This window comes from Schistocerca gregaria, chromosome 2 (assembly GCF_023897955.1).
Source record: "Schistocerca gregaria isolate iqSchGreg1 chromosome 2, iqSchGreg1.2, whole genome shotgun sequence".
Taxonomy (NCBI): Eukaryota; Metazoa; Arthropoda; class Insecta; order Orthoptera; family Acrididae; genus Schistocerca; species Schistocerca gregaria.
Window position 1 is genome coordinate 546,570,321 of NC_064921.1, and position 9,553 is coordinate 546,579,873.

The following is a 9,553-nucleotide window of genomic DNA, read 5'->3' on the forward strand; positions in this document are numbered from 1 at the left end:
CGTTCTATGGTCTTTTATGTCTTACTTGCTAGCTGCTCAGCTGTCTACTGCGCATCCCCGTTCCGGAGGTCGTCAATGCTGTCACGTTCTATGGTCTTTTATGTCTTACTTGCTAGCTGCTCAGCTGTCTACTGCACATCCCCGTTCCGGAGGTCGTCAATGCTGTCACGTTCTATGGTCTTTTATGTCTTACTTGCTAGCTGCTCAGCTGTCTACTGCGCATCCCCGTTCCGGAGGTCGTCAATGCTGTCACGTTCTATGGTCTTTTATGTCTTACTTGCTAGCTGCTCAGCTGTCTACTGCGCATCCCCGTTCCGGAGGTCGTCAATGCTGTCACGTTCTATGGTCTTTTATGTCTTACTTGCTAGCTGCTCAGCTGTCTACTGCGCATCCCCGTTCCGGAGGTCGTCAATGCTGTCACGTTCTATGGTCTTTTATGTCTTACTTGCTAGCTGCTCAGCTGTCTACTGCGCATCCCCGTTCCGGAGGTCGTCAATGCTGTCACGTTCTATGGTCTTTTATGTCTTACTTGCTAGCTGCTCAGCTGTCTACTGCGCATCCCCGTTCCGGAGGTCGTCAATGCTGTCACGTTCTATGGTCTTTTATGTCTTACTTGCTAGCTGCTCAGCTGTCTACTGCGCATCCCCGTTCCGGAGGTCGTCAATGCTGTCACGTTCTATGGTCTTTTATGTCTTACTTGCTAGCTGCTCAGCTGTCTACTGCGCATCCCCGTTCCGGAGGTCGTCAATGCTGTCACGTTCTATGGTCTTTTATGTCTTACTTGCTAGCTGCTCAGCTGTCTACTGCGCATCCCCGTTCCGGAGGTCGTCAATGCTGTCACGTTCTATGGTCTTTTATGTCTTACTTGCTAGCTGCTCAGCTGTCTACTGCGCATCCCCGTTCCGGAGGTCGTCAATGCTGTCACGTTCTATGGTCTTTTATGTCTTACTTGCTAGCTGCTCAGCTGTCTACTGCGCATCCCCGTTCCGGAGGTCGTCAATGCTGTCACGTTCTATGGTCTTTTATGTCTTACTTGCTAGCTGCTCAGCTGTCTACTGCGCATCCCCGTTCCGGAGGTCGTCAATGCTGTCACGTTCTATGGTCTTTTATGTCTTACTTGCTAGCTGCTCAGCTGTCTACTGCGCATCCCCGTTCCGGAGGTCGTCAATGCTGTCACGTTCTATGGTCTTTTATGTCTTACTTGCTAGCTGCTCAGCTGTCTACTGCGCATCCCCGTTCCGGAGGTCGTCAATGCTGTCACGTTCTATGGTCTTTTATGTCTTACTTGCTAGCTGCTCAGCTGTCTACTGCGCATCCCCGTTCCGGAGGTCGTCAATGCTGTCACGTTCTATGGTCTTTTATGTCTTACTTGCTAGCTGCTCAGCTGTCTACTGCACATCCCCGTTCCGGAGGTCGTCAATGCTGTCACGTTCTATGGTCTTTTATGTCTTACTTGCTAGCTGCTCAGCTGTCTACTGCGCATCCCTGTTCCGGAGGTCGTCAATGCTGTCACGTTCTATGGTCTTTTATGTCTTACTTGCTAGCTGCTCAGCTGTCTACTGCGCATCCCCGTTCCGGAGGTTGTCAATGCTGTCACGTTCTATGGTCTTTTATGTCTTACTTGCTAGCTGCTCAGCTGTCTACTGCGCATCCCCGTTCTGGAGGTCGTCAATGCTGTCACGTTCTATGGTCTTTTATGTCTTACTTGCTAGCTGCTCAGCTGTCTACTGCGCATCCCCGTTCCGGAGGTCGTCAATGCTGTCACGTTCTATGGTCTTTTATGTCTTACTTGCTAGCTGCTCAGCTGTCTACTGCGCATCCCCGTTCCGGAGGTCGTCAAAGCTGTCACGTTCTATGGTCTTTTATGTCTTACTTGCTAGCTGCTCAGCTGTCTACTGCGCATCCCCGTTCCGGAGGTCGTCAATGCTGTCACGTTCTATGGTCTTTTATGTCTTACTTGCTAGCTGCTCAGCTGTCTACTGCGCATCCCCGTTCCGGAGGTCGTCAATGCTGTCACGTTCTATGGTCTTTTATGTCTTACTTGCTAGCTGCTCAGCTGTCTACTGCACATCCCCGTTCCGGAGGTCGTCAATGCTGTCACGTTCTATGGTCTTTTATGTCTTACTTGCTAGCTGCTCAGCTGTCTACTGCGCATCCCTGTTCCGGAGGTCGTCAATGCTGTCACGTTCTATGGTCTTTTATGTCTTACTTGCTAGCTGCTCAGCTGTCTACTGCGCATCCCCGTTCCGGAGGTTGTCAATGCTGTCACGTTCTATGGTCTTTTATGTCTTACTTGCTAGCTGCTCAGCTGTCTACTGCGCATCCCCGTTCCGGAGGTCGTCAATGCTGTCACGTTCTATGGTCTTTTATGTCTTACTTGCTAGCTGCTCAGCTGTCTACTGCGCATCCCCGTTCCGGAGGTCGTCAATTCTGTCACGTTCTATTTTCCGGTTTTTATGTCTTACTTGCTCTATTCACATGGGATTATTTAGCTGGTTCGATAGCAGAATTACTTAATTTCATCTACTTCGTTGTCCCCAATTCTGATTTTAAGTTGCTCGCTGTTCTCAGTTATGCTACTTCTTATTACTTTCATCTTTCTTCGATTTACTCTCATCCGTACTCTGTCCTCACTTGACGATTCATTCCATCCAGCACATCCTGTAATTCTTCTTCACTTTCACTGAGGATGGCTATGCGATCAGCGAATCTTATCATTGATATCCTTTCATTTTGAATTTCAGTTCCACTTTTGAGCCCTTCTTTTACTTCCATCATTACTTCATCGATGTATGGATTGAACAATAGGGATGAAAGACTACATCCCCTGCTTACACCCTTTTTAATCTGAGCACTTTGTTCCTGGTCTTCCAGTCTCACTGTTCCCTCCGTGTTCCTGTACTTATTGTGTATTACCTGTCTTTCCCTACAGATTACTCCAATTTTTCTCGGAATTTCGAACATGCTGCATCATTATACACTGTTGATCCCTTTTTTCGGGTTGACAAATGCTATGAACTTGTCTTGATTTTTGTTCAGTATTGCTTCCTTTATCAAGTTCAGCATCAGAACTCCCTGTTTGGGGATTATCTTTTCTAAAGCCGAGCTGTTCGTCATCTAATAGGTTCTCAATTTTTTTCCATTTTTTTGTACATTATTCTTTTTAGAAACATGGATGCATGTGCTGTTATGCTGATTGTGTGATAATTTTCGCACTTTCCTGCTGCTGCTATTTTCGAAATTGTGTGGATGATGTTTTTCCGGAAGTCAGAGATTCCACATGAATATTGGTATTGTTGCTATTTCCCCAATGATTTTTGAAATTCTAATGGAATGTTATCTATCCCTTCTGCATTATTTGATAGTAAGTCCACCAAGGATCCTTTACATTCCGATTCTATTACTTAATTCCCTGTAGATTGTTACGCTACCACGTCATTAGACAAGTCCTGCCCCTCACAGAGGCCTTCAATATACTATTTCCACTTATGCTCCCTCTCATCTGCATTTATCAGTGGAATTCCCATTACACTCTTTATTTTACCGCCCTTGCTTTTAATTTCACCGAAGGTTGTTTTGAGTTTTCTATATGCTGAGTAACTGCTTTCGACAGTCATTTACTTTTTCCTTTCTTTATATTTTTCATATAGCCATTCCGCCTTAGCTTCCCTGCAATTTCCAGCATTTCATTGTTAAGTGATCCGCAAAACAGCGGTTGGACCACGTGTGTACTTATTTTCCAAATGCAACAAAATTAAACTTTCTCAACATACAGTTCCCTGTAAAGGTGAAACGTTTTCACATCTTCAAAACACAGAAGTAAGATATCTCTGTAAACATCTAGAGCGTCCACTATTCTGTTTAAGAATGAAGGTTGTAGATGACAAGAGAGAGGACAACGAATTTCAAATTGCACTGTTATATTTTACAAAACACAATTGAAGGAAACATGAAAATCTGTTTATATTACAATTGATGTATACCATTTCTACTGGATTAAAGAGTTGTTCAGGTAAGCACATAGTATATGCTTGTTAGCATTCAGTTGTAATGAATGAACATCGCCCGTGTTATTTTCATTGTGAAGAACGGTTGACTGTGCACTGTTTAAACAGTTAATGGTGTAATGCAAAGTGGCAAGAACGAGCTTATAAAATTTACCAAGTCCAGAAACAAACTGGAGCTCCTTTTGTAATTAATGTTGATATGAAATAAGCATCAGAACCATTTGCTCTTCCAGTCGCACTGTGGTTCGTATTTCGATCAGAAAAAATTGCATAAGCCACTCAGTATAACCTACTATATACACTGCTGCTTTGACCAGGAATACTTCGACTCTAAATTGTACACATGGGGCGACTGGATGGAATGGTTCAGTGAACAACTGTATGCATTCACTAACATTGTAAATGTCTTTTTATTGCAAAATAAAAAGATGAAAATACAAGTAGGACCTTTCCTTTGGCAGAGGTTTGTCATATATGCTGGGAAGCACTTCAGGAATTAAGTAGGTGGATGTGGAGTACAGTGCCACAATAACGTTGGTCAGTGAGTGCACCGTGTTCAGAGATACGGTCAGCACGCTCAAGCAACATAATTCCTCGCTACACCATAATACCTGGACCAACAAAACGATCTTATTCGGCAGTGCTGGAGAGAGGTGGGAAAATATATTGCACTCAGGAATACTGTTGGACCTCCAAATACATGAACACCATACACATACGTGTCAGCATTATTGTGACAGCGCACTACATTACCATGTGCGTCTTTTCAGGGGTACATTCGGTCCTGGCTTCATTTTTATGTATGACAATGAACGACTGCACTAAACTGCTCAGGTGAGGAGCTCTCGCAGGGAGAGGATATTCGGTGAATGGATTGGCCTGCCCAATCCCCTGGCTGAAATCACAGAGAGCGTGTTGGGAAGAAGTGCTGCAGCACGTCCAGATACAGAACGACTACACAGCAATTGTCAACCACACCGGTGGAGGAGTGGAATGTCCTGACTCAATAACTTCTTATCAACCTTCCGACCAGCGAGAGAGCACGCTGGGCAGTATGCATTGACGTCCGTAGCGATCACACACCCTATTACGAACCGTGTCTCATCTTTTGTAATGTCCAGCGGATCGTCATAAATCGGTGACTAAAGTGTAATATTTTCCTTGATAAAAGTGTCATTTCCGTTCGTTTCACGGCGTGTTTCTTTTAGTTACCTTTTGTACTATACTACAGGAGTTCTTTCTGCCTATGGTCTGAATTTCATGATATGCTACTTCGGCAGTGACACATCATGCGAAAGTTGTTTTGGTCTTAAGTTTCGTAGAGCAGTGTATGTTCTCATTATCTTTTGTTCATCTGTTCTCAAGTATGATGTATGCTTTCCGATAAATCAGAACTTTAAATTAATGAGGTTGGTAGCTGAACAGTATAAACACGGGATATATCTTGTTGCAGCTGTGATGTGCGTAACAGGCTATGTTGAATAGTGTATGTAAATGTGTACAGTCAATCACATTGGGAGGTTCCTACCCCATTCTGTGGCACCTAGTGGTCAGGCCTACCAGAGAGTGACTTTCCAAGCGAGTGCTTTTATTAGTCATACATCAGAAATATTTTTGTGATTATCATACCCACTGCAACTACGCTTGAAATATGAGCCCTAGTGCCGATCAGTTAAGCTATAATTTATTCTCCTTCTTACTTTGTAATGTAACGGAATGGATAACGCATCCGACTAATAGGTAGTGCACATTTCTGATGGACTCACTCCACCCTGGCAAGGCCACATTTTCTTCCTGTGGTTTATATTTTATCCAAAGCTTAGACATCCCAGCAAGAAAAAGGAGGTAACCGTAAAATACTTCAACAAAATGGCTACCCACAACTCAATAATCAAGACCACTATTTGTCTCACATATCTCCTCTTTTATTACAATAAATTCTTTCACGCTAATGTTACAAAATTTCTTGCATTACACTTAAACATAATAGTTAAAGAAGGGATTCTCCACCCAACGGGCATGACATAACATAATGTATCGGTCCATTGCTACAGTGCACTTTCTGAATCGGTAAGGAACATTTCGCTACTTTATTCTCTCTCACACTCTCTTAACTTCATTCATTACCAACATAACGAATTTACTGACTTGCGTGCAGTACTAGGAAAAGTCATACTTGTCCCACCGTATTTGTAACTAATTTTCTACTGTCTCATGCAAATCACACAATTGAGTACACATAATAAATCACACTGACAGTATAAAACACATCTAAAAAAATGTTTGGTTTTCTAATCGTTCTGCTTTCCCACATCAAACAATAGTGACCCCAGATTAACACGTCACTGACCCACGTAATAGTTTTCCTACCACAAACTCCGGACGATTTATGCACATCTCCCTGTGCAATGCAACCACATGGAGTTGTCGGGTAGATGGCTGACTCACCTTAATTCACTCTCAGAGTATCTGAATATCAAGCTGAGGTCATACGAATGTATCTCATAATGGAAGTTTTGGTATCTTATTTATCTCACACACGGATCCTCAACTGAATGCTAGGACAAGCACTTCTAATTCTTTTTATTGTTAACAATGATGCTTCAGTGAACGACGTCTCCAAGATACACGTGAGCATAACAGGCGACAATTTTCTTTCCTAGAACGTGGCTTTTATAAGACTTTCTTTTTTACAGTGAACATAATAAGAAAATTATGTCTGATATATCTGGGGCTCATTTTGTTCTTTTCCAACAATAGTTGGCGCCCATGGAATTGAACAAGACCCAGCAAGAATAAAATACACTCCTTGAAATTGAAATAAGAACACCGTGAATTCATTGTCCCAGGAAGGGGAAACTTTATTGACACATTCCTGGGGTCACATACATCACATGATCACACTGACAGAACCACAGGCACATAGACACAGGCAACAGAGCATGCACAATGTCAGCACTAGTACAGTGTATATCCACCTTTCGCAGCAATGCAGGCTGCTATTCTCCCATGGAGACGATCATAGAGATGCTGGATGTAGTCCTGTGGAACGGCTTGCCATGCCATTTCCACCTGGCGCCTCAGTTGGACCAGCGTTCGTGCTGGACGTGCAGACCGCGTGAGACGACGCTTCATCCAGTCCAAAACATGCTCAATGGGGGACAGATCCGGAGATCTTGCTGGCCAGGGCAGTTGACTTACACCTTCTAGAGCACGTTGGGTGGCACGGGATACATGCGGACGTGCATTGTCCTGTTGGAACAGCAAGTTCCCTTGCCGGTCTAGGAATAGTAGAACGATGGGTTCGATGACGGTTTGGATGTACCGTGCACTATTCAGTGTCCCCTCGACGATCACCAGAGGTGTACGGCCAGTGTAGGAGATCGCTCCCCACACCATGAGGCCGGGTGTTGGCCCTGCGGGCCTCGGTCGTATGCAGTCCTGATTGTGGCGCTCACCTGCACGGCGCCAAACACGCATACGACCATCATTGGCACCAAGGCAGAAGCGACTCTCATCGCTGAAGACGACACGTCTCCATTCGTCACTCCATTCACGCCTGTCGCGACACCACTGGAGGCGGGCTGCACGATGTTGGGGCGTGAGCGGAAGACGGCCTAACGGTGTGCGGGACTGTAGCCCAGCTTCATGGAGACGGTTGTGAATGGTCCTCGCCGATACCCCAGGAGCAACAGTGTCCCTAATTTGCTGGGAAGTGGCGGTGCGGTCCCCTACGGCACTGCGTAGGATCCTACGGTCTTGGCGTGCATCCGTGCGTCGCTGCGGTCCGGTCCCAGGTCGACGGGCACGTGCACCTTCCGCCGACCACTGGCGACAACATCGATGTACTGTGGAGACCTCACGCCCCACGTGTTGAGCAATTCGGCGGTACGTCCACCCGGCCTCCGGCATGCCCACTATACGCCCTCGCTCAAAGTCCGTCAGCTGCACATACGGTTCACGTCCACGCTGTCGCGGCATGCTACCAGTGTTAAAGACTGCGATGGAGCTCCGTATGCCACGGCAAACTGGCTGACACTGACGGCGGCGGTGCACAAATGCTGCGCAGCTAGCGCCATTCGACGGCCAACACCGCGGTTCCTGGTGTGTCCGCTGTGCCGTGCGTGTGATCATTGTTTGTACATTCCTCTCGCAGTGTCCGGAGCAAGTATGGTGGGTCTGACACACCGGTGTCAATGTGTTCTTTTTTCCATTTCCAGGAGTGTATATATAAATGATGTTGTACACTTCAGAGGATGTCATATAGATGAGCTGTATTTTTTTCCAAATACTGCAGGGTTATTCAGAAGCAAATGTGTGCAGAGAATAAGTTTGAGGATAAATGAAGAAGGCAGTTTAAACAGCACTTTTTATTTTTTGGGCAAGCTCTGTTCTGGTGCTTTAGCCGCGGTTGATATCGCCTCCAAATATCATTCACAATATCTGGCAACAATCTCTCTTCCTTTCGAAACAGCACTAGAGAGGGTGTCCCAATGTGTTACGTTTCATGTGAATGTCGCCAACAGTTAACTAAAGCAGTGCCCCACTTTCCATTTGAACACTGAATTTTGTCAATGAAAGTGAGAATGTATGGACAATTGTAACGTTAATGAATTTCTAATATCAAAGATTTTAATGTATTGCACTGTGTACCACTTATCACCATTTTGTGAAACAGTTAAACAAACAACAGTGGGTTTATTAATTTTTAAAAAATTTCTGGGTTTCTTTACTTTTTGAAATATGTTCATACTTATACTGATTATGTTTCTGCCTGCCTCGCAGCCTTCTCCCGCTATGTGTGTGTGTGTGTGTGTGTGTGTGTGTGTGTGTGTGCAGATACACCTACATATTTGCAGGTGCACCAGCGACACTTTTAGAAATGATTTTCAATAGACATGTTCTTTTCTTTCTTTTATTTTTTTTTAAATGTAGTGAATCATTCTAAAAACCACATTACTACCCATAAGTAATTACACTTTTTATGTCTTACCATGTTATGGGCGCTGTTCTTGTGAATTTAAAACAATGAACTCCTTCCTCTTTCTTCTAATTGTGTATAAAATTTCGTCTCTACATTTATTCTTCTTTTACGACTCTCTCTCACATTGTTTGTTATCCCTCATGTTTCGGTCGTTTCAGTATTTCTGCCTGTATTCTACTCACACACATACACACACACACGTATAAGGGCATTCATGCGGACAGGCGCCCGCGCGAGGCAACGTGGCTAATCTCTCTAGTAGTCTAGCGCTTATCCACAAATCTCCTGCTACATCATCTGTCATATGTTGCAACGTGTTCAGAGGAGGCTTAGCACTCGACCCCTTAATGGACTCTCGGCTTCAAGAGGTGCTCCAAGGGCGGGAGAGAAACTCCACTGTGAAATCAGTAACGTCACCCCCGTCTAAAGTGATTAATCTCCACAAACGTTATTAGTAAGTTATTTAATGTGTTATTGATGTTCAGAAACCACAATGAAACAACTTATAAGTAGAACAGATAAACGCATGAATTTTTTCACTATCAAAATATCTTCCGAACAG